Source organism: Anser brachyrhynchus (assembly GCF_964034855.1).
Source record: "Anser brachyrhynchus genome assembly, chromosome: 25".
NCBI classification, from domain to species: Eukaryota; Metazoa; Chordata; class Aves; order Anseriformes; family Anatidae; genus Anser; species Anser brachyrhynchus.
The window spans coordinates 3,420,617-3,445,162 of NC_137718.1; the positions used below are offsets into that span (position 1 = coordinate 3,420,617).

General features: G+C 50.3%; 1 protein-coding gene across 4 annotated transcripts in view; it reads left to right on the top strand.

The window, feature by feature from the left end:
- GRIK4 (glutamate ionotropic receptor kainate type subunit 4) overlaps positions 1 to 24,546 on the top strand; it is a 171,223-nt gene that overhangs the window by 31,300 nt on the left and 115,377 nt on the right. The window contains exons 2-4 of one of the 4 annotated variants that reach the window (XM_080567579.1): positions 20,789 to 20,878; positions 20,995 to 21,190; positions 21,292 to 21,438. The exons of the other annotated variants lie outside the window; for them this stretch is intronic. The gene's annotated coding sequence lies outside the window, so the exon portion shown is untranslated. The remainder of the gene's footprint in view (positions 1 to 20,788; positions 20,879 to 20,994; positions 21,191 to 21,291; positions 21,439 to 24,546) is intronic. 4 annotated transcript variants of the gene reach the window in all.

Genomic DNA, 24,546 nt, shown 5'->3' on the forward strand with positions numbered 1-24,546 from the left:
TAGGTTAATGGAAGCCAGGTACTAGGAAAAGATGGGGATGCAGTGGCGATTCAGCATCCTTACTGCTAAAAAAACAGGGTCTGGAGTGAGGTTTGGGATTTTGGGAGTAGCACAGAGGATGTGTCCAGGTAGTTCATTCACTGGCCGATCAGCCACTGTCTCCTTTGACAGGAATATAGATGCAATGGTTCTTTTTCACTCTGTCTGAAATTGCTTTGTAATAACAGTAGGAGTTGGAGAGGCATTTTTATTGATTAAACAATTGAGGCTATTTGTCTTTACAAAACCAAAAATATAGAGGTGTCTTTTTCTTCCTACGTATACATTATACACATTTATTATATGCAGCAATCTCTGTAATCAAGCTGATGTTTATGATGGACTGGTTTATAACACTGGGTTGAGATGGTACAACATGAACTGAAGTGCAAAGGAAACCTGATGTAAATATGCCAACTAACAAGAGCTGGAGTCGAGCAGCCTGTGAGGACGGGGAGGGAGACCAGGTGCTGGCTTCTGGCAGGAGCTGAGTGATGCAAGCGAAGAATTACTTTTGAAATGTCTGCTCCTATTCTTTCCACCAGCAATGCACCAGTGATTTCTGAGACATCCCTTTGATCAAACACCATTTCAGCTATTGGAAAATTTGTAGCTGCATCTGTCTCTTGACCCTTTTTGCCAACGGTCCTGCATGATTGCAGAGAGCCAGCGTTTCTCTGAGGCTAAGGCAGGAGATATCTGTGGTACACGTGCGTCTGTGCAGAGGAGGTACAGCCCTGATGCACGCAGTTTAGGCTGCTTTGCCTTTGGTACATACATTGTCCTGCTCTGGGGCTTTTTCTGCCCTCCCCCTTGCTTGGTTGTTATCAGTTCCTTGGTGGCACCCATGGTGTGACAGTCCCAGTGTGCTGGTACAGATACAGTCTTTTTATTTGTGTCTGTGTTAGTTCCTATGTAGCTGAGTGCTCAGGAATTATCTGACTGCATTTATTTTTATGGTTTTCTTGTATTTTTTTTTCCTCCTTCCATGTGGGCACGAGCATTTCCTGCAAGCAGGAGCGAGGTGGTGAGGAAGCTTGGGTGCCTTGGGGCACGTATGGACTTTCAGAGGTCAGTCACTGAAGATGTTTCGTGTAACCTTTTCCAGCTGTCAAATGCTAGAGCTCTTTTAGCATCGTGTCTGCCTGCGTCCTCAGCTGTGGGCTGCCAAAAGGGGCTTATTTGGGCAAACCTGCATTTTGGTTATAGCCAGGGTCCTTCAGGGGGCTGTGTTTCCCCTTTGGTTCACACCTGCACATTCCTTTACTTGCCTTGCCAGGCAAAAACAGCCCAGGAAGGGACCCGTGCCCAGACCGTGGGTGGTTTGTCCAGACAGAAGTGAAGCAGCTTGAGTTTGAATTATTAAGAGATCATTCAATTTTCAGCACTTGATGCTGGCTTGTTTGTTCTGGTCCTTTAGGTCTCGGTAAAGGATCAGCCGAGGCTGGAGAACTGGATTGATGGTATCGGGTTGCTCGCCCAGAAGTGGAAGCTGTGGCGTACAGGCTGGAGAGGAACCAGTTCAGCAGGAAGCGCCTTTGTAGGTGTGTTTGTTTATGCGGTATCTTGAGTGCACAATATGTCTGTGTATGCCACGGCTACCTTCATCTGCAAGAAGTGCAGGGCTTGGCTGAAAACACCATGCGTGGCACATATGTATGCGTTGCTCTGTTCTCTCTGTGTGACGTGTTGAAGGAATATTGGATGTAAGCCCAGAAGGGGACCTTAGGAGATGTATAGTCCCTGTAATCACAGGTGTCTGTCGTGGTAAAACTTAGCAAGCACCATCTCAAAACTACTATTTTATACATTATACTATAAATTGTTACTTAGGGGGAAGGCTGTTCTAGATCCTCGCCACTCTAATGGATGCGAATACCAGCCTTAATTAATTCTGAGCTTGGTTAGCCCCATTCATTTTTGTGCCAATGTTATCCCTGCACATAAATACTCATACAGAGGGGTCTTGGTTACTTCGTTTGGGTTTTGCTTGAGATTCCCTTTCAGAATGAAGTGAAAAAGGTGCCCTTGCCAACGCTGTTCTGCAGGGGATGATTTACAATTCCACAGAGCCCCACTTCAAAAGAACTCTTCAGGCTTTCCCAAGTTAAGATGATAATGAGGAAAAACAAATACAATTGATAACAAAAAGGTACCTTGTGAGAAACGTTCTTCAACGGAAATGTCTTTTTTTGATGTGACAAGCTTTTGTGTGTGTATGAAGCAACATCGCAGCTTTGATTTTTGCATAGTTTAAAAACCACCAACTTTGTCATGTTCTGGGAGGGAGGAAAGGAAACCGTACCAGAGCAGAAAGGTGTGCTTTGGTTGTTTGGGTGGAAGCTGCCAGAGGGCCAGAGGAGGGACCATCACTTCCTGCACATGGCTGCAGCTTTTAGACTGAAGCCTGGAAACAGATGGCTGGAAAAATGTTAACTTGCTATATTTGGTGCCTGAGAAGCTTTCACCTGAATCTTTTTATACGGCACCTTCAGCAAATGGTGTGTTCTCGTCCTTGGAGCATGGCAAAGGGTGGCCAGATTCACCACCTGCCTGGCCCGTGCTATGTTCAGCCTGGAGACAGCGTGACTGTCGGTTTTGTTTTGTGCGCTGTCGTTTGTTGTTGTTTTGTTTGTTCAAATCTCGTTGCTGTATGCAGATTTTTATGTAGTTATTTCAACTGTGCATGGTTAATCTTGCAGCATAGGTATTTGCTCAGCGATGGGTGGAAAAAAAGCCCCTTGTCACCCAGGGTTTTGTCACTAGCGAACCCAGCTGGATCTGCACCAACACCTAGGGCGGGTGCGATGAGCTGCTGGCTCTGATTGCCATCTATTTACAGTCACGAATCCTTGTGTCCTCCCGTTTCTTCTGAGCTGAGCTGGTCCTTGCACTATTTTCCTGTCTCTTCTATCGATGTAGTGGGGCACATAAAAAACAGGAGGCTGCGAGTAGTGTGTGTGTGAGGTTGAGGGCCAGGTGCAGGGCTGAGCGCGGATCCCAGCAGCCACTTTGTGTTCTCTGGCTTTCCGTGGCTCCTTGCAGGGCTCAGGGCGCTGGCTGCCTTCCTCCTGCAGTGGTTTAGGATTCATCGAGTCGTCTTTATTCCGCTACGGCGTCCCTTCATACCCGTCTTGCTATGTCTGCCTTAATTGGATACCGCAGTGGTAATATATGTTAAAATAAATGAACTTTTTACTGCAAAAGGGTAAGAGAAGAAAGAAGACAGATGATCCCTCAGCAACAGCTGTTTGGAGAAAGAATCCCACAGAAGCTGCTCCCTTCACTAATTAGAAATCTGCTTTCCTTTAGGAAGGATAATGTCTACGTTCTTGACTCCTGTTCTTGCTTCTAATTACTTCTAGGAGAAATGAATAAAGACACTGTTTCGTATGTTTTACTTAGAGTTGCTGAGGCAAAGAACGTTGGATGGAAACGTCTTCTGGAGATGGGAGAGAAGAAAAGAGAATGAGATAAAGATGTCAGAGGCAGTTCCTGGCACTTGAATAAGAGGGAAGGGGGGACTGTGGTTGCTCCAGCAGGAGCTGCAGAGCACTGGCTCGGAAGCGCTGCTCGTGCTGGTACCTGGGGTCTGCTGGGGAGAGGATGCTGCTCCTTAAGGAGGACAGGCCAGCGATGGGCTGCTGCTTGCGGGAGATTACACTGAGCGATTGGGGACAGGCAAACAGCGAGCAGTTCCCTCTCCCCATGTTGACCACAGCTGCCCTGCCCGGTGGCTCCCCTGCGTAGCTTCACTAAGGCAGAGCTGTGCTGTCAGAGCGCCTGTGTCCGGCCAGGGGAGGAGGACTGACGCTGGGCAGGGCTGCCAGCAGGGCTGCAGGACCAACCCACGCGTGAAGCTGGATTTATGTTTACGGAGGTTTCACCGAAGGGAGGCAACCGCTTTAAAACAGCAGCCGAAGGGAGCCCGTCGCACGCTGTGGTGGGTGGCAGCCGGCGAAGGTGCGGCGGTGCTGCAGAGCAGGAGGAAGGAAGGTGAGAGTCATCGGCACGTGAACCTGCGCCTTCCCAGGGGCTGTGGCTGCCCGGCGGCGCTCGGCACCCTCCCGTTAGCTCAAGGTTTGCTTCGGAGGGAGGCACAGAGGGGAGTAAGCCAGGTACCTCGGTACCCTGCTGCCCCTAATTGTCCTCGCTCACGGTGGGAGTTAATTTCAGACACCGCTTTGGGGTCCTGGCTTAGTGATTAAAGCACAGACGGGGGTCGTTTGGTGTCCGGTGAACAGAGCAGCTCATTGCCAGAATTTTTTAGGAAACTCATCACCAAGAAAAATTGTTTAGAAAAATGGAAGGGTAAAGCTGAGACTCCAGAAGAGAGTAAATTGTGCTAGTTTGGCACCTTATAAATAACATGCTTTGATTGTTTTCCATTAAGAAATAATTTTGTTTTGAAATGTGCTTCATCTTTTTATTAAGGTTATAAATATTGAAATTGGAACAAAGCATTTTATTCAGCCTGAAACGATATTTTCCCAGCTGGCTGAGGAGCAGGTGGCGAGGCGCAGGGTGTCCCTCGTGCCGCTGGCTGGGGGAAAGGCACGCGGGGTTTTGTTGGTCTGCAGGGGTGGTGACACGAGCAAAGCCTCTCCCTGTCTCTGCTGAACTTCCCGAAGCCTCGAGCAGGTGTTAGTTTGCAATTCAGCAAAGCAGCAATTCAATTACTCTGGGCAATAAATTTCAGGGTATGTGTTGGAAGCTCCATCACTTCAAGTACCAATGTTTTTCTTTTTCCTCCCAGTCTTTGAGCTCGTATCATCAGCCGTGGAAGTAATGAAGCCTGGTTTCCTATGGATTTCTTTCTCATGGTTGGATTCTTTGATAACTAAATAAGTGCAAGCTTTGACTGAGTGCCTTGGCCATGGAAAAAGCTTCAGAAAAGCTGTATTGTGTGTAAATTCGCTATTAAGGAGTGAGCTTGCGTTGCATCCTGCCTGTCTGTGAGGATGCTGAGGGACTGCCTATTGTATGACCGCTATTTTTGTGAAACTGGAGGTATGTGAGGGAGCTGGCTCCATCGGATTCGGCTGCAGGTGGCTAGTGGGTTCATTTCTGGCTGTGGGCGGCTGGCAGACAGCTGCTCGGCGGAGCTGGTTTCCATAGGAAAGCAGGTTAGAAAGAGAGGTGGGTAGCGAGAGATCTGAGAGATGTACCTTCGGCGTGACCCTGGGGGAGTCAGCAGAGCGGCTTGTGGACTGTCAGGGGGAGGAAGGAGCAGGTTTTTTACTGGGGAGAGGGGCTGTGGGGATGAAGATGCCCTTTAACGTGGTGACAGACGGGATAAGGCTGGGGCAGGTAGCATCAGAGCTGCTAGCTAGCTGGCGGAGGAGGGTTTAGATGCATCAGGTTTTGTTTTGGGCGAGCAGCGCATCCACACTTACCGGGGGTTAGCTAAGCGGCAGGCAGCGCGTTAAAAAATGATCCGTTCCTCCGCTGTCGACGCAGCCTCCGTAAATCACTTCACCTTTCCAGCGTTAGTCATTTCCAGGAGTGTGCTTAAACAAAAGCAGCAACGAGAAGCACGCGGGTGCCTGGGCGAAGCGAAGCACACGCTTCTTCTCCCGCGCAGATGCCGTCCCCTCTGCCGAGCCCGCGCCCGGCCGGGTGAGCTCCCCAGGCTCTCAGGTTGCTGGGGTGCCGCTGGCGTTCTCCTGCTTCTTCGTCTTCAGCAGCCAACAAGGGAGGAAAAAAAAATCGGGGCGGGCAGGGAAAATCAGGTTGGGAGAGTAAATTGACAAATCTCCCTCTGCAAATAACTACGGGTAAATTGGTAACTGGTGACCCAGATAAGCAATTAACACAATTGGTGAAATTAATTGATTGCAGAGCTCTGCTTTATGTAGAGCTCTGTCCTTTCTGAAGGGCTGTGGGAAAGAGCTGTGGACAATAGACATCTTCAGAAATTAACAGTGACTTTCAAGCAGAATAGATGATTAATGAGAATTTATTGCACTTGATGGACAAATGAAGCACCTCCAGTTTTTTTGTGAGTGATGTTCAGCTTGCCTTTCTCCAGTAAATGATCCAGCCACTCCAACTCGGCTCTAAGAACAATTAGAGGTAAAGAGAGGGGAGAGAAGGGAAGAACTGGTCCCTCTCAGCTTGATTTATTATCTAACTGTTTTGTAACAAGACTTCCAGTCTTGTAAAATATTAAATACATCCTTATATTCAATATCACATTTTGAAACATTTCATGCCTCATTTGCTACCGGAGTCAAGGACAACTTCACATTTTTCATGGCACAAGGCCCAGATTTGTCTATTTATTTATTTTTAATCACTACGTTTTTCTTTCTTTCCCTTTTTTTTTTTTACCTGTATCAATTTGGATTAAATCTTGGCAACCATAGCAACCTATTCCGCTGGGTGGTTTCAGGTCTGGAGAACGTAGGAACCTTGTTGGCTTGGCTTATCCCCCATGGGATGCTGAGCTGTAGCCATCTAGAGAGGATCGTGGTTAGTAGGGAACGGGTGCGGTGTGGGTTTGTGCTGAATGTCAGAGCGAGGCAGGCAGCTCTGTCTGTCACTGGCAGTGTCACTTCTAAACAAAAGGCTATTTTGTTTAACAGCTCACGTGATGTAATGAGGGGGATTAAGTGGAATTTGCTGCCACGGTTAAAGGAAGAAGCACGTAACTCCTGCTAATTAGAAGAGGCTCAGTATTTGTCTTTGCCTTCATCTGTGTGGGAGTTTTTCTGATTATTGCGTTTCCCATTGGGGAGCGACAGCTGAATCCCGTCGCCTTCTGCATCAAGTCACCGGTGCGCACGGTGCTTCTGCCTGCAGGTAGGGATGTGACAGAGCCAGCGCTGCATCTTTGTGGCTGGAACTCGAGCACCACGCTATTTCGGGTGTCTGGCCTTGGGTGCGTCATTCTAAATTCGTGTGTTAAGCCATGGGTTTTCTATGGGACTACTTGAACAGCCGGGCCCTGCACAGGCTGAGCGGTGACACATCTGTGTTGGCTAGGAATCAGATATTTTAGGGTTCAGTTCTCATATGGATACCTCATCTTGGACCCATCCCACCTACCTTCGATGAGGCATCGTCTCCCTCTTAAGCTAACATACAGGAACTGGTCTGTGGTCCCTCCGGAGGAGGTATCTCAGGTACGAAGCATCGTCCTGGGCTCAGTGTCTGATTTCTCTTTACAAAACCCTACTTTTTCTTCCAGCCAGAAGGTGACTGCACATCTTTGTCTAAGAAAGTACAGTTAGAGCCACTTGCAAATAACTGGAGCTCAAGAAACCCTGCCTAGAAATAACACATTTTTGAACAGCGAGAGTAATTAGAAACTGTAATACCTCCCCGAAGGCGTGTGGCCAATTGTCCATGAATGGCAACTCTACACTGCGATCGGATGCTTTTCCTGAACGACGTGCCCTAGTTGAAGTTGGATTGAGTTCAAGAAGGCCCATGGCTGGTTGTTTTGGAAGGGGGCCTGGATGGCTGCGGGGATCCTTGCTGATCAGTAAGTGGGAGCTGGATAAGGAAGAGAGCCCTGCATTAACGTGTTTTTCCTACGAGCTCTTTCAGACTGCTCCAGCTTTGCCACTGAAGCGGAGCTCTTGACAGAATGGCCAGGAGAGTCTGAAGAGTTTGGCTGGATGGAAGATTTCGTGGTGAACCTGGCGGTGGTGTTGCCCTCCTGGTTCTCAAGGGTGCTCTTCTCTCTTCTTGGAAGCGGCGAGCAGCCAGAAATTAAATCCTTTCGGGTTTCAGTGATAACATCTCCTAACAACAGGCTCTTAGCTGCCTTGGAGACAGGTGGTCACCAAGGCATGGAGCCCAAAGGGAGGGACTTTGAACCTGTGGTCCGTGGCAAAGGGCTCTGTGAAAGAAGAGAGCTTCACAGATGATAAACAAATAGGCTTTCTCCGTAAGAAAGCTCGTCTCTGCACTGGAGAGCTTCTAAGATTTTGGATCAAAAAAGCTTGAAAGCTTTTCTTTCTAAATGAAAGTATCGATAGGAGTCAGGGGCCTTATTAGTTTAGGGACTCTTAAATATCCCACGAGGTGTTTATCTGCCTCTTTTAGTACATGATATCCTTTGAAAATCTGTCCCAAAGTACTTGAATCACTCCTGGAAATGGAACTTACGCCTCTGAATTACCTGGTTGCATGAAAACATTATCAGTGGCTTCGGCTTTTTCTAATAGCCACATCAATTAAAAGCCTTTCTGCATCTCGCTGTCAGCAGACCCCTGTGTACGGTAGGAGCGCAGGAGTTTAACTCAGGCTGCTCTTTATGATCCCCGTGCTTTGCAAATGAAACAAAATTTAGTGAGGGAACCTGTCTTTGTTCCCCTCCTTCCCATACAGCAAACTAATTGAAAACAACATGAATGTTAATGATGCATTTCGCATTTGGAAGTTAGAGGGGTGATTAATATATTGTAGACTGTATATTAACACCTTCTCAGGGGCGTAATGAAGACGAAATATATGCTCTGAGATGAGGCTGTTTATTTCGCGGTGTGTTTCCTGTGTTCCACCATCCCTTTTCACATTGAAATACAAGCTTTCTGATCCAGAGGGTTTTGTTTCAAAGCATAATTTTAAATCAATCAATAAACTTTTATGTCTTAATCCTTTTTTCCTTCCCCATTTGGTTAGGTAGCTGAAACAAAGTGAATGGAGATGTGAGGGAGGCAGGAAGGGGGAAGAAAAGCGAAGGGCTGATGTGAAAGGCCAGTGAAGTGATATGTTCTTGAACTTGAAGCTGTCGTCTCCTCGTGTTGGTTTGAAATGATCTGTTATTGGAGAGAAGGCGAATAGAAGGTAACCCGTTAGAGCCCAGCAAGGCCTTTTTCCTTCTCTGCTCCTTGAGCGATGGCTGTCTCCACAATCCTTGTAGCGCTTTTTTTTTTTTTTATTATTATTTAATTACTGTGATAAATTGCTCTGAAGTCTCTGGCATGGCTGGAGGCTGAAGCTTTTGATTAATCTGCAAGGCAGCCGGGGGCGCTGAGTGCATCCGTGTGGCAAGCCGCGATCAGCTGGCCCCTGCTGGTGTACCAGTACCACGGCTGCCGGCTTAACTGGGCTGCTGCGGCCCGAGACTTCTGGAGCACCTGTGCGCGTGCTTCCTCGTGCATGCCCTCGCTCTGCACTGTTGCCTTCTGGAACAGTTTGAAAGTTGTCAGCTTCCACGGTTTTGTTGTATGAACGGGCGTGTAATTTTACCGGAAAGCTGCAGTTCCTCGAGCCCTGCATTTTTCATGCAACATCTGTGTTTCTTTTCTAAATCGAGAGTAAGTTCAGCTCTTTGTTTATGAAAAAAAGAATAAACCAAAACGTTGGTGTTTGCCTCTTGCCGTGGCCTGATGGGCTTCCTGAGGACCGCTGAAGGTGATGAGCATCTGCGTATTTGTGTCACTCCGTAAAAAGCGCTGGGAAATGACTGCTTAGCAAGATCTGGCCCTTGTGCTGCAATGGTGTTGTTGTTGTAGGTGGAAGCGTGTGGTTGTGGCTGGTTCTGTAACTCACTTTGGGAAAGGAAGGAGATCACACAAGCTATAACACGTCTATAATTAAGTACAATGAACGGCTATAAAACAACAAACACTTTTAAGTGCCATTCTTGGCCGTATCTGAATTATTTTTCTCCTTTGGCAAAATCATTAAAGGAGAGGGGAAAAAAAAGCAAGCGTGTATCCATCCACTCTGCGTGTTTGAAAGGGTTTTTTATTATTATTATTTTTTGATGAATGAAAATTGAAATGTGAGTATGGGCAGAAAGTCCCGGTAGGAAGGGCTGAGTTCCTCCAGGCTGTAGGCAGCCTCTTATTAATAGCACCTGGCACTGCTATTCCCACCGGACTGGTGATAAAGAACCCCAATTCTGACGTTTTTCTCGGGGGGGGGGGGGGGGGAAGCAACCCATAATAATTACGACTTGGCAAATCCAGTATTTATTGACTTTCTGAATGCTGATGAATGAAAATGTGCTTTATTAATTAAAACACATAAAATGCCTTTTTTCTTCAGAACTTACCTCTTTTTTTTCCAATGTTCTGGCATCCATTTAACGCTACTTTTCTCTCAGTTGCGTTTGTATGAAACTAGCGCTGTCTCTGTGTGCTTTGCCTGAAATGATGATAGGCTCAAATTAAGCCTCTTGAGCTTCTTGATTTTCTTGGCGCTGTCTCCCCGCCTTAGGAGCAGTGTCCTGTGGCTGTGCCCATGATCTTAACCCGCTGTGGCTTGGCCTTATCTTAAACAGCTTCCTTGTTTGGGTCTAATTAATCTTCTTATAGTAACAGAGCCCAAGTGATAGAGCTATGGATTTCAGCAGTCCACTTGGGAAGATCTGAAATTGAGAGCGACGGTACCAAGAACATTCTGGGCAAACCATGTCATCGTGCAGGATTGTGTAAGAGAACAATTTTATCCTTCTTCTGTAATTTCCAAACCAGCTGTGGGAGGAGGCAGGATTTACTGCCGCTCTTCTCTGGCAGGCAGGGTTGTTCCCCTGACCTTCTGCTCCAGCAGACGTTCGAACCTGGACATAAATCTGGGGCTCCTGCTTCTCCCAGGCATCTCGGTGATCTCACTGCTGCCTTCTGCTCGCTGTTGCGTATCCATCTGTCTGCCCGCCTCTGCTCTTGTGCTCGCTACCAAGTTTTTTGGGTCATGGGGCTGTCCTCCCTTATCTGGTTTGGGTTGTGGCTATCAGGGAGCTGGAAACATGCACGAGGGGGAGAATTACGCTTTTATAGCTTTGGTGACATACTGGGTGTGTGACTTCGTTGGTCTGAGGGAAACGTGGTGCTTCGGAGAACAGCAGGGAGGGATAACTGCCTGGAGCTGGGTTACAGTAGACTGGAAAAGTGGGATGGTGCAGGAAGCTCTAGGGAGATGCCAAGGCGTGTGTACCACCTGTATCCTTGAGATTAATGATTATTTCCTACAAGGGAAACGCTTGTAGAGGAGGGAGAGGTAAGGTCCTGTACTGCCCGGCTGCTTGTGGTCAGAAATTTCCCAGCCCTCTTTTGTCGAGTTTGGCACAGTTGGTGCTATCCTTCTGTGCTGTACGAGTGTCTGTGTTGTGTTGGCCCAGCTGCCAGCGCTCAAAAGCCTGTGAGGATTACAAGTTAGTGATGGCTTTGCTCAACGATCTTGATGAGATCAGGTGGGATGATCCAATGACTGCATGGGCAATTGAAGTGTGCAGGAACGGTCAGGCAGGAGCCATAAGCGACTACTCGTAGGGCTATTTGTGCATGGAAGTTTCCATACCTTGACGCAGTTGAGCAGAGTGACTCCGAACTGTCACAATCCATAAGCACAAGTCCTCATTTTCAACCTCTTTAGTAGCCTGCAAGAGCTGCTTCCAGAGCAATAACTCAGGCAGTAAGGAGTCCCTTGGTTCAGCGCGGTAATGGCTTGTAATGACTCCAAGGGAGCGATTTCCAGCTCCATAATCCTCCCAGCCATACCCACCTTCTGCAGTGGCATCTGTGAGGAATCACACCTGTGTCCCTCGTGGAAAAGCTGAACACGGTGGTGTTGGTGGGGAGCACAGGTGCAAATCTGGGGGTTTGTTCTGGGAGATGGAGCAGGGTGTTTCTGTCGAGGAGTCGGGTTTGGTGGGTGGGGAACAGCTCTGGGGCGAGAGGAGGCAAAGGGCTCTGGGCTGGCTGATAGAGCAGGTACGGGAGCAAACCTGAATGTCATTTTAGAAACCTTGAACCAAAAAATTCAGTCCAAGAGACTATTAAGACCAGGAGGAAGGCTCAAATCAATGGGCTTTGAATGAATTCCCATAAAAAGGAATAATCTGGTTTTGACTTTGTAGGCACATTGCAGGAGAACGTAATCCATTGTCCCCAAAGGAGCTGTTTCAGCCCTTCTCTCTGCAAGACATGCAAGGATTTTAAAACCTTCCAGGTTTTAGTGGGGCTGGAAAAGAAAAAAGGTGGGGGAAGGTGAAAATTAAACCACAAATGTTCACAATAAAATGGTAAGAGATGAAGGTGGACGGAGAAGAGAGCATCTGAATTTAGTCTCCGGAGACCAATAACTTCCTAGGGCATTTCTGACTGCCGTCTTCTGCCTGTGTGCTGCAAAGGCTCAAGTCAATCTAGTGTTGGGGTTTTGGTGTATTTTGGTGGCAGACGTTGTGATTCCCACCCAGCTAAATGCTTGCGTGCCCCCCACCTTCCCATATGAGAGTCATCTGAGCCCAAAAGCCAGGCATCGAAGTGAGCTCCGTGGTGGCGAGCACATGCCTGGATGTTTTGCTGGAGCGGGGCCAGAGTGCCTGGCATCTTGTCGAATCCAACCTCTCCAGGCATATGTTCTGCAAACGGAGAGGTTTCCCACCTCAGAGCCGAGCTGTGCCTGTATATATATGGAAAACTTTTTTTTTTTTAGTGATATATAATTTTTCTGGGGTGTTTCTCGTCTCTAACTCTCCAACCTCTTTAGAAAGGGAGGTATGACCTTGTCAGCATGAGCATATGTTGCTGTGCACTCTGAGAACGAGTTGAAGGCATCTTCTCTGTACGTAGCTGGTAAGGAGTCATCACAATCCACCTTTGAAGCAGTGTCGGGACTTCCCGGCAAGCGTATGGCGCAACAGAAAAGGTGTTTCCGAAGCTCATTTGGCTAGATCCATGCAGTCCCTGGGCATGAAGGCCTAGTAGGGAATATTTCCCATTTTGTATAGGGGAAACAGTGGGAAGAAGAGGCAGCGAGTTATTTAAGGATAGGGAACAGGGCAGTTGCAGAGCTAAAAGTGGATTTGTAGAGTCCCAATTCAGTAGACCAAACCATCACGCTGCGCGTGTTATCTTTTACAGGCTCACTAGCAGGCACCAACATGTACCCACCCACACACTCTTAATCTCAGTTGCTGTGTCAGACATTGCTGATGGGTGAACCCTGAAAACTGTGAGGCAATTTTGGAGGCATTGCCAAAATTTCCCTGGCTGTTAGTCTAAGAACGTCTGCCCCTTGGGTCTACCAAACCGAGCTAGGAACCCTTGGAGAAGCATCTGTTATTTCTAGCAGCTCATTTCCTGGGAAGTGGATTCCCCCACAGACTATTGAGCTGTGATTTTGTCCCCTCCAGTCTCGTACAGAGCCTAAAATGGGAATGAAACCATGAAACTTGTGCCTCTCCCCACCCTTGAGCATGCGAAAATCGGAGCCCTGTTCTGGTGGGTGGAACAGAGCGTGCGGCTGAGACCGGGTCCTCTCTGTATTTGCCCAAACCTGCTTTGTTGGCAGGTGCATCGGGTGCTGCCGAACACAAATCTTGTCTGAATGCTCCGAAAATGCTGTCATCATTCCTAGACCTGCTGGGCTCTTACTGAGTCCAGACGTTAGGAGATCAAAACCTGAAAGAAGTTTGCCAGCTCCGTCTCGTGAAATCTTGTCCGTAGTGTTTTCTTTGGCTTCTTTCAGTGGGGAGAAGAAAATGGGAATGTTTCAGTGCTCGGTGATCGCAGGTCGATGTCCTGGCAAGCGCAGGCTCCCTTTGTGGTTCTGGACAAACAGTTTTGTCTCTTTGTGTCTTCTGCAAAGCGAGGGTGGATGCTGGTACCAAGGGGTGGGAGGAGAAGCAGTACGCCAAGCAGGCTGAGGAGGGATCCCGGTGTTTGCTTCCTTCTGGCTCTTGCTAGTGGCGATATTGGCTTTATTTGGACGTGGCTGTTCAGAGAGGGCTGCTTAGGCTCCTTTCTAAACCCCAGCAAATCCACCCGCCAAGAGCTGCCGCCCAGCTTTGATACTCTATTTGCAGATGACAGAAATGAATTGTAGACACAGCGGATGGCTAAACAGATTAGTTACCACATCGTTAATTACCTTCAGCCCAGCGCTGTCCTGGACGAGGCTCTGAGGCAGAGCGGTGACCTGACGGTACTGGAGCCGTGTCGCGTGTCCTGAGCCGTCAGCGGGAGAGTTATGAGAATCGCTCGAGCTGGTAAATTGCTGGCAGCTGCTTTTGTTTGGTGTGAGGGAGAGAGACTCTACAGAAGGAATTTGCCTCGCATAATCCATTTGGATTGGGTTTGCAGTCATCTTCCGCTGTTACTGGTTTTGGTGTGGCTTTTGTATGCCCTGTCCCACTGCAGAGGGGAATAGGAACGACCAAGCTGCCTGCACTGCGGGAGGAAAAGCTCTGTGAAACTCAGTGGAGATGGCAGTGTTGTTAAAGGATGTTATCATTTCGTTTTTCCTAGATGTTAGTCCTCTCTGTGGGCTCTGGCTGGAAACTTGAGGTATGCAATGTTAATGGCAGCATCTTTCAGTGAGCACGGTGGGGGCTGCCCTCCGTTCTGGGTTTCCCTTCTGACTTTGGTTGCCGTGTGGCCGTGGGCTTGTCGTGGTTTGGATGACAGAAGCTCAGTGTCTGGCGACGAGGATTTCATTCGGAGTCACAGGTCAAATAACTGACAAAGCAAAGCAGAAGAGCAGGGTGTGGGTTTACTGGGGTTCGAGGGAGGGAAACGTGTTCCAAGCACAGCTGGCAAAATGCTGCTCCAGCTTTCCAGCCCCCAGGTTATTCCTGGCTGGACATGATGATGATGAGTCTTGCAGAACGCTCTTCACCACGAGACCTCAAATCCCTTCACTGAAGAGCTCTGCAATGTTATTCTCACTACGTACGGTGGTAGAAGTAATGCATTAAGAGAGAACAGTTTATCCAAGCAGCAGAACTGGGGATAAAGCCTGGTTTCCTGGAAGCCGGAGTCTTGCTTTGCCTCAGAGGAGCCATTGCATTTTCCAGCTCTTGAACCTTCCTGGTACTTTGATTTCAAAGTCAAGCCCTGCTGTTGTGGGAGGTCAGCAAGCTTATACCTCTCGTTCGTGAGTGCTTCCTGGCCTGTTAGCTTCAATGAGACCCCATAAAGTGTTCCCAACCCCATCTCCCAGCATCTGCTCTGTGCTTACAATGACAAAATCAAACACGAGTTTATAAACAGTATCACCCTTCTGCTGAGCAGCTGCTGTGAGTACCGCATGCCAGTGCTTTTACTCTCATAGATCGCTCGCAAAGCACGGGCAGAGGTGTCATAAATTTGCCAGGCTCTTTCTGGGATATGAGAGCTTCTGCAGCTCTCTAAACAGCCCTGGGGAAAAGCAAGCCTCGTGGCTGGTTTGGGACTGTGCCCTCCCTAGGATCACGTCCCTGAGCATCGTCTGGTCCTGAGCTTTGCAGGGAAGGGACTGCAGGCATGGAGACATCCCTCTGCTTATCAGCCAGCTGGGACGTAATCCTCAGATTAGCGTGGTCAAACCAGGTTTAAGGGCTGAGTGGTAGCAGTGAGCCAGCCCGGCACACGGGCTGCTCCTGGGACAGCTCTGTGCTCCCGTCTTTCCCTGCTAGAGGTGTCTCTCTGCTGTTCTCTGCTCCCTGCCCTCTGGCTCTCAGCTATTAACAGCCGAAGCCTGTTTATTTTGTTTGTTCTTCAGCTCTTTTCCTTCAGTGCATAACCTTCACAGGCCCCGAAAAGCCATTTCACACCATCCCAGACATCTGCCAAGCGTGTGCCTGGCTCTCTGGCTGCAGCTAACGCCGTGCCACCCTCGCTCAAGCCCCTGTCTTAGCTGTGGGCATTTTCCTCGTCCCCCAGGCTGGGTCTGAATCTCTCGGTCCTCTCCTGTTGAGAATATCGGGGCTGGCTGCGGGATCTTGGTTTGATTTGAGCCTCAGCTTCCCTTCTTTGTACAGCAACACTGCTTCTCCTACGGCACTGCCAGGGTGGGCGTGCTGGGCCCTGAGAAAGCCAGGTACCCAAGCTCTTTGGCGTGGTTTCTTTGGTTGCAGCGAGAGGTTTTGGTGCACGTAAGGACATCCCCAGCACGTTTACACTTCCTTGGGGGCCATCCTGGGCTGGTCCCGATGTGACCGCAGCAGCTCCTGCAGTTTTGCTCTTAAGCGGTGTTGCGGCGTGGCTCGTCCAACGTCTGCTGATGGACACTTGAAAGGGGATCGTGGCTCTGTGGGGAAGCTTCTTGTTCATTAGGGAGTTTATCAGTTGAAAAAGTCACTGGGGTGGAAGGACCTATTTCTGTCCGTCACAAATCCCTGCGGCTCGTGAGCTAAAGGTCAGCGTGGCAACCTCCCCTATGTATAGATAAACCATGAAACCTTCCCTTCTCCGCTGCGAGCCACCCCTTGCTGCGCCGCTTGTGGGTATTTCCTCCTGCAGGAGGAAGCAATGGGTCGGGGAGATGCCGGTGCTCGGGTTTCTTGCTAACTTGGAGGCTTTATTCATGTCCCAGCCGTGCGCAGATGTTGCTTCTGCTGACCAGGAGCTGATTAAATGCAACACATCGAAGTCAGAGCGAGCTGGAGATTGCCCCCGCAGCTGCGATAGGCTGACAAGATGCTGCACAGCCCCAAACGCTAGTCAGGCTAAAATCAAATTAAAGTTTCCCAGCATGATATTTTAGGAGGGAGAAAAAAAAAAAAAAAGGAAAAAGAGATGGGAAAAGAAATACCCAAAACAAAAAAGCCCCCCACGGAGTTCATCTGGTGGATGGAGTTACATTAAGTGAATGGAAATTAAAGGCTTTTCATAGAGATCTTCAGCATAATTTGATGGAAGACTTTAATTATTTCAAAGTGTCTAAGAAAAGGAGCTTGGAAGGATTGGGTGGGGGCTCATAAAAATCTCTCTTCGCAAGCGTTTCGAGCTGTTCTCAGGCTGAAAGGCTGCTGTCAGCTCAGGAAAGAGGGATTGGAAAATCCTGTGCCCCCCGTTCCCCCCAGAGACCAATTCCTGCCTGAGCGGCAGTCGCTCTCACAAGAGGAGGCCAGGGAGGAGGCGGGCGAGGGAAGAGCAGAGCCTGCAGTGCTGCCAGGCAGCTCTCTGTCGGCCGCCTCGAGGCACGTAGGATGAGGAGGGCTCCTGGCCGTTAAGGCGAGGGCGGCAGGCTGCGGTGGGCTTGGGTCTCTCCTGGAGTTTCGGGCAGCAGAGCCGGAAAGCGCATCTCCTCGCTGGCACCCCGGGGAGATGGTCCGTTGAAGCCGTAATGCTCAAGTTGTCACCCATCCAATTCTCCCTTTGGACAGCCCAGGAATTAATGGGTCTTTGTCTAGTCTCCAGGTTGACATAAATTCAAGTAGCTGGAGAGCGGCCATTCTTACCCTGGGACTTGGATGCTCTCCTCCTGTCTCCAGCCTGCTGCGTTTGAGGCAGAAACTGGGCTCTTCAGGCTCTGAATGCTGGGCTTTTCCACCTCCTCATCCCCGTTTGGAGCTGTCCGCCCAGCAGGGCGGCCCGATGGCATTGCAGGAAGGTGAAGGAGGGGGGCAAACGGGATCAAGGAGTGCTTTTGGCTGAGCAGAGCAGCCCCAGCCAAAATGCCCTGCAGGGCAGAGATGGCAGGATGCTGCCCAGAGCTGCCCTTGCTCTGACAGATCCGTACTGCGCTCCCGGACCTCTGGTGGAGGACGGCGGTCAGAAACGGCAGCGTTACAGCGAAACTGGGAGTGGTGCCTAATGTGCTGCAGCCCCGGGGTTGCGAAGCACCGGGTATTTCCCGTTAGACCCCGGGATGCCTTTCCTTGCCGCGTCGGTTCTTGCCGTCCCTTCCGATGGGGTGAGTGGCCCTGGTGTCAGTGTGCCTGCAGGGGCTTTGTGGGGCTGCGTGTGCCCACCAGAGACTGGCTGGGACCCCCCTGTGCCAGCCGAGGTGCTGGTAGCAGCGCTGCCCTGCTCTGCAGGGGTGCTCCGGGGATAAACACAGCCAAGGAAGTTGGGGAAAATGGAGCCGTAAGTAGGTGAGATGGGGAGGACAGAGGGATCTGCTCCTGGGGGCTGCATTACACAGGGGTGGAGGGCAGGTGCTGGTTTCTCCTCCCCCGAAGATGGGCAGAAAGGCGGCCAGGCGCACAACCCAGTGGCAGAGGCAGGCGAGGCCGACGAGCTGCCCCCGTCTCAGCAGCTCATCGTCCAAGGGGCTGGGGAACCGCGGGGCTAGGAGGCAGCCAGTGGGATAAACATCCCCAGCAACCCTCTAGAGAAACGGAGTTGGGTTTTGGGGGGCTCGAGCGATTCGGGGATCGTGCAGCAAGGAGAGAGGCAGAAGGCACGGCTACTTCAGAGAAGATGGGTCTGGAGGGGCAGGGCGTTTGTGACCTGGAGGGGCAGAGCATTTGTTCAGCCCTTTAATGAGCAGCTGCTGGGAAGCGCCGTCACACCGTGTCCTGCAGGGTGATGTGGCTGAGGCCGTACAGGGCCCGGAGTTCATCCAGCACTTCATTAACAAGAAACTACATGCTGCTTATGCTCTTTTTCTTCTTCGGCGCGTCAAAGGATTTCCGTGCCCATCTTTCTTCTTCCTGCAGGAGCAGGAATTCGTGCTGTGCGTGCGGCCAGGCTCCTGCGGGGTGTCCCTGCAGGTCGTGGGCCGTGCACTTACCCAGCGCTCTGTCATCCTGACGCCTCCCGAGCCACCTTCTTCCCACACCGCGTCTCCTGTGCTGATGCACGCGGCGTCAAGCTGATGCTTGGGGAGAGCGAAATGAGTCCCGTCTGAGCCCACGGGTCGAATCTGTGGCTGAAATCCAGGTGTGAAATTGCCTTCCTCGTCTCAGCAGAGGAGCCGCTTCGGTAGAGCGGCTGTTTGGGCACAGGACTGCTGGCTGCAGGCGGCTTCCTACGCAGCATGCCTCTGGGCCAGGCGTGCTGTTTGTGTGGCAGGAAGCGGCCGAGGCGATGGCCGCTCGTTTTGCCTTTAATTTAAGGGTCTATTCGCACACCGCAGGCTGCCCTTGCGCTGATGACACCGGCGGCTGCATGCTGGGGTCACCGTCTCAGCGCGCTCTTCGCGGGTTTGTGGTTTAAGCGTTGGTGTTTGGGGGGGGTGCCACAGCCGAAATGGCCCCCCCGGTGTCTGTGCTTTAACTTCTGGCGAAGTCAGATGAACGGTGGAAGCAGGGACGAGGGCCTGGGGCTGGGGTTGGACGTGTGGCTGCCTTCGTTCACCACCAAAATGCCCCTCTGTGCATTTGTCCCTCCCCACCAGCAGTGTCCAAGCTGCTTTTGGGAAAGGACAATGCGGAGAGGGGCGTTAGCAGCTTTTCTTCTTGGGGGGGGGAGAGGGACGAGGCTGCTGTGCTGGCATCTGGCAGCCAAACCAACTGGGCTGGGGTGGGGGGAAGCCTGCTGGGCTCCAGACTGGTTCGAAATGAGCTGGGCTGAATCACAACTGCTCAAAATTTCCCGTGCTTGGAGCGAATCGGAGCAGAAGCGGGTCCCAGAGGGCGTGGGGAGAAAACCCAAGCAGTTCCTGGGAGCTGAGGCAGCCTCGCTTCTGGTGTGTGCCTCGTGGCGGAGCTCAGCGAGCGCTAACTGATGATTTCTCCTATATTTGGGGCATGCATAATGCCTTTCCCTTGTGGGTGCCTTGGTGCCTAGTGGGAGTCGAGCTGAACTTGCAGTTCTTTCTCCCCTGCTGGAGTATTATTTCACGAGGCTCGTAGTCCGATAGAGGCTGGTAGTTTGGGGAGCCTGCATCTGCTTGGAATTTGGTTGGAAACTGGTCATCAGTTGGTTGGGAATGGGCACATCAGTGGGTATTGAAAGCACAGCTGTGTAAGGCACACGTGCTCTGGTGCTTGGACAAAACCAGCAAAATATGGATCAGGAAGAGCAAATCGAGGCTGTCAGATGTCTGAGCCCCCTTGGCTCATCTGGCCGGACAGTCTGCGAACTGAGGCTTCGGGATGACAGCTGCATCGGAATACGGGGCTGGAGTTTGGATGGATTATAGGTCAAGATGCAAACATTAAAGTTGGGCTAAGGCTGGCTAATGAGGACAACTTATGCTTATGGCTGGAAGAGAATGATGTGATCGGGGTTTTCGGAGTGCTCAGCACGGGCATAACTTAGTCCTTTTGTACTTTCCTCATTTAGCTGGAATTGATGTTAAGCCGGTGATGAGAACGGCTGAAAAGCCAGCCCTGGACAGGGTTGCTCCTTGCTCGGTTTGGAAATTGGATGTCGCTGATGAGGATGAGTGCTCTGGGAGCAGTTCTGAGACCGCTGCAAAGCCGGGAGCGCAGGCAGCCTGATTAGAGCTAACTCAGAGCTGCCGCAAGCAGAGGTGTTCAGAAGGGATTTATTCTGTGGGCATATTTATTTTTCACGCCGAGGCGTCGTGCCTCTGCAGAGCTGTGCATTATGCTTTGTTGGTGAAGCCGAGCGATCTTTGCTTGCTCCCCGCTGAACCCCAGGACACAATCCACAAGCGTGGTGTCATTCTTCTGCTTATACCACGCTGCAGAGAGGAAGGAAAGAACTAAGGAGAGGCCTTCAAGTGTCCCTGAGATTTATCCCATACCCAACTCTGCACAGGGATGGTAAAATGCAGGCTCTGTTTGAAGCAATGGTGAAATTCTGTGCTGGGTCTGGAGTTTTACTCCGGGCTTTCTGAAGGTCAGAAGTTATGGCTATTTAAAGATCCTGCTGGCCTCCGGGTGCAGCAGAGTTTAGGGGCTGAGATCTCTTGCAGGGGTGGCTCAGCCTGGGCAAATTCTCTGCGAGTGAGAGGGCTGATGGCGTGTGGCTTACAGGAGAGGTGATAAACAACTTACGCAAAACCATACGTAAAATCCAGAGCTGTACACAATTTATGTGTGTTATGGCCATAAGTGAGGCCAAGTGGCCAGAGATTAGAGGAAACAAAGGAGAAGCCAGACGGAGCAGTTATCTGCAGGCGTGTCAGCCTCGAGTGGTTTGTTCAAAAGCACTTCTCTTATCATCAGGCAAGCTGCTCCGCGCCCAAATTCCCCGGAACGCAAAAGACTCCACGAGAACAAGCACATTAAAGGCCACGAGACAGAGAGAAGAGGATGGTGAGAAACTGAGAGGTGCCAGAGCCAAGCCTGGGGAGAAGTCACGTCTTTTGCTGTGTTTTCTCTGCTGTCACTAGGCAAAAAAAAAAAAAAAACCTCTCTGGTCTTTTGCTCAGCTATGTATCAGCAGGCCTAATCAGAAGTGTCCTGTTGTTGGCAAACATTGCCTCCCCTCTGTGTGCTCACCGTTCCCAGCAGCAGGGTGCTGCTCCAGGAAGGAGAAGCTCTCTTCCCAGCGAGCTCTTGTTAGAAATCTCCGTTGGAGAGCCTCATCCCTCAGGCTCACATCCTGTACATGTCCCGGTGAGAAAGGTTAGCATTTATTTTTTTGGCAGAAATATTGTACATTTGCACTTTGTCCGAGTGGCATTCCTCACGTGCCCAGGGATCCCCTTGCTCTCTCCTCTCTCCAGCTGCTGCTCCCCGTGGGATCTGCTCGTCCTTGCAACAAGAAGGGGAGAAACGCCAGAGCTGCCCGTTCTCCTCCGTCCCTCTGGGACCTGCATGTTTCATCCGAGCAACCCAGTGGTGCAGCACCTCTAATTGGATGCTCTTTGGTGGTAAACTGTTAATCAAACACATAGGTTTCTGGCTCGAAGCCTTTTTTTTTTTTGTATTGCTTATGTTACAAGCAGGATTAAAAGCTTCTCATGCAAATCAATTCCTTTTAAATGTGAAATCAGTTACCAGCTTGGACTTCGGTCCTGCTTTCTTGTGCAAGACTATTTATTCCTTGCTACAAACCATTACTGCACGACTCTTTTGCATCTGGCTGTCGTGTGCAGCCCTGCTGTTGCACGGATGTTCACCTGCTGACTCCTGTGATGGTTTTCCATGGGTTCCTTTGGTTGTGCCCATTTCCTTACTCTGGTCTGCAGAGATTTCCCCAGTGCCCCTCCTCTGTCTGCTCTGAAATTTACCACCACCCCTGTGTTTTCTTGTGCACGTTCTTACCGTGGCATCTATCCTCTTTCCCATCTCCTTTCAAATACATTTGCTTGCTGTCTTCCAAGTGCATGCCCCAAAATCGCTGCCCCATGGCGATACTCAAACCAACCAAGTCTTCCGAGCGTCTCCAGCCAGTCCCGAGCGGCCCCCTCCCAACCTCAAAGTGCAGGATTTTGGAGCTGGAATGTATCAAAATGTTCTTTGGGCGATAGATGGCAGATGAATCTATTTATTTCACTTACAGTTTTGGCAGCTGTAAGAAGAAGCAAAACTAGCTTTTTTTTTGGCCATAAACCACTTCTTGCAGGTTGATTTGGTGGAGGCTCCTTTGTTTTCCTTTCTTTCCCCTCTTGAATCTGCCAGGGATTTAAGTGAAATAAATAGATTAATCTTCTTTCTGTAGCCCAGAGATCAGGTTGATGCATTTAAGAGCTTTTTCTCCCCCCAGACTCCCGAGATGTTCACAGATCCGATTCATATTTTAGAACTTCCTTCATGTGTAAAGAGACGCGGCGGCGGCAGTAATTCTTCACTACCAGCGAACGGGGTAGTGCTTGGTGGGTTTCTTCTCTTCGGAGAGAGCTGAAGATTTTCCATCAAAGCGGTTTTGATAAAAGGAAATTCTTTGGGTAAATATCCATCTTTGAGGGTGGTGGGGGGGAACACTGAAGACTTCAAAGGAAAAGCCGGTATTTTTCACAAATGGGTGTCTTCAGGAAGGTTCAATTGCTGCGAGCCAAACGGCTGAAAGCAGCTTCCCGAAAGCGTATGCATTTACCAAGAAAGAGCTGCGGAAAGAAAATGTGGCAGAACTGGAAAAATCACCGGTTTCGAGGAGGATGGAGGGATGATTTTCTGAGCAGCTGTTTTCTGCAGCCAGAGGGCACCGCTGTGAGAAGGCCTCGTGGAAGGGGTCTCGGCCAGCACTTCGATCTGAATGCTGTCACAGGGTGATGCTGGGCTCCTGGAAGCTGTTTTCTCCTTCCCAACACGTGCAGTCACGTCACAGCTTAGTGGGAAATAGCCGAGCAAGTCTGGAGAACTGGAGGTTTCATGCTGCCCAGGCACCTGGGTCTTACACTGCTTTGGGGCTAGGTACATGACCACTAAAATTGTGTCCTCTCCCAGTGAGATTCTCGTGTCAGCATCAGGTTTGCTGTGCACTAGGACAAAACTGTGATTTCAAACCTCTGCTCTTATTTGCCTGCTTTTCAAACCAAACGGCAGTTGGTTTTAAGGCTTTTTGTTTTGTCTGGTTAAGCTTTTTATGAAGCCAAGGCTCCGGCTGTTTTAATTTCTTCGGGGTCCCCCAGGTCTCTTTGCAAGAAGAGGGTTGTTGAGCAACGGAGGTGCTGCTGGCCCTGGGGCTTCCCTGTGCCACCACGGCTGGTGGTAGGTGCCCCGTCCTAAAACCCTCGACGGTTTGGGGCTGCATGTGCTACAAACCAGCTGCTCCCTCCGTGCAGAGGTGCTTTAATGGAAGCGATGACCTGCAGAGGGGGCAGGATGCTTCTGCTGAATAAGTGTGGGATAATGGTCGATAGGAGAGCCCCGGCCTCTTTATACGGGAGGAACAGCTGGTGCGAGGACGGATGCTGAGGCTTTCGTGTGTGCCAGGTGTGGGAGGTAAGCAGAGCTTTTCCTGCTGCTTTTTTAGGTGATTTCGTCTCAGACACGGCCAGAAACTTTATCCAAGGTTAACAGCCCTCATCTTTGTAATGATCATTACCAGTGTGCTTAAAATGGCTAAAAAACTGAGGTGATGTCAGGAAATGCAGCTCCTTAAATCCCAGGAGCAGCTATGGTGAGGGCAGCTCCGGCCTGTGCCTGATGGCAGCTTGCTGTCCTCCGCTGGAAGCAAATCCGCCGCTCTCCTCCCACCTCCAGCCGCTCCCCTTCCCCCAGCCTTGTCGTGATTTCTCCTGCAAGATAACAGCTCCGAGCCAATTAAGAGTGTCTGAAGTGGGTAGAGCAGACGTCGCTGTGTGAGACCACAGTGCTTTTAACTGCTATTGTTTGCTAATAAAAATAAATTGTGGGCACCAGGGAGGAAGAAAATCCCACATGATCTGAGCTTTCTCTTCCCCCCCCCCCCCTTTTCCCCCTTTTTTTTTTTTAATTTAATATAAACTCTTGAGATATGAATTGTCAGAGCCAGGGAGGTTTTTGGCAGCTGATCTCTGGTGGTGGTGCTGGGGGTGCTTTGGCTCCTGGTCCTGCAGCCCCTTGCACTGTCCCCATCCCCTTGCTGTCCCCATCCCCTTGGCTCAGCTGCTCCGATGCAGAGCATCCCTTACAGACTGGATGCTGGTGGTGCCCTACGAGCCCATCGTGTCTGCTCTGTTTTTTTTTTTAATGCTGTAGTGTTTGGAGGCTTTGTGCTCTGCATGCTGAAGCGGGGCAGTGAGACAGGGGCGCAGCACACGGGCAGGATCCCCCATGTGCCTCAGCCACTGCCTGTCCTCGCAGCATCTCCTAGGAGAGCATCAGCTTAAGCCAGTCCCCAGACCAACGTAAGCTGCCCCAGCAAATGAGTTTTAATGCTATCAAGTCGCTGCCTGTAACAGGACTTCTGTAAGCAAGATTGAGGGGGCAGGGGGGGCGTTCACACTCCTAATTCGCTTGGCTATGCCAATAAAGCTTTCGGATAGTGCCCGGCCCTGTGGGGCCTGCTAGGTCGTGCGAGGAGGCTGCGGAGGAGCAGATCGCTGAAGGAAGCC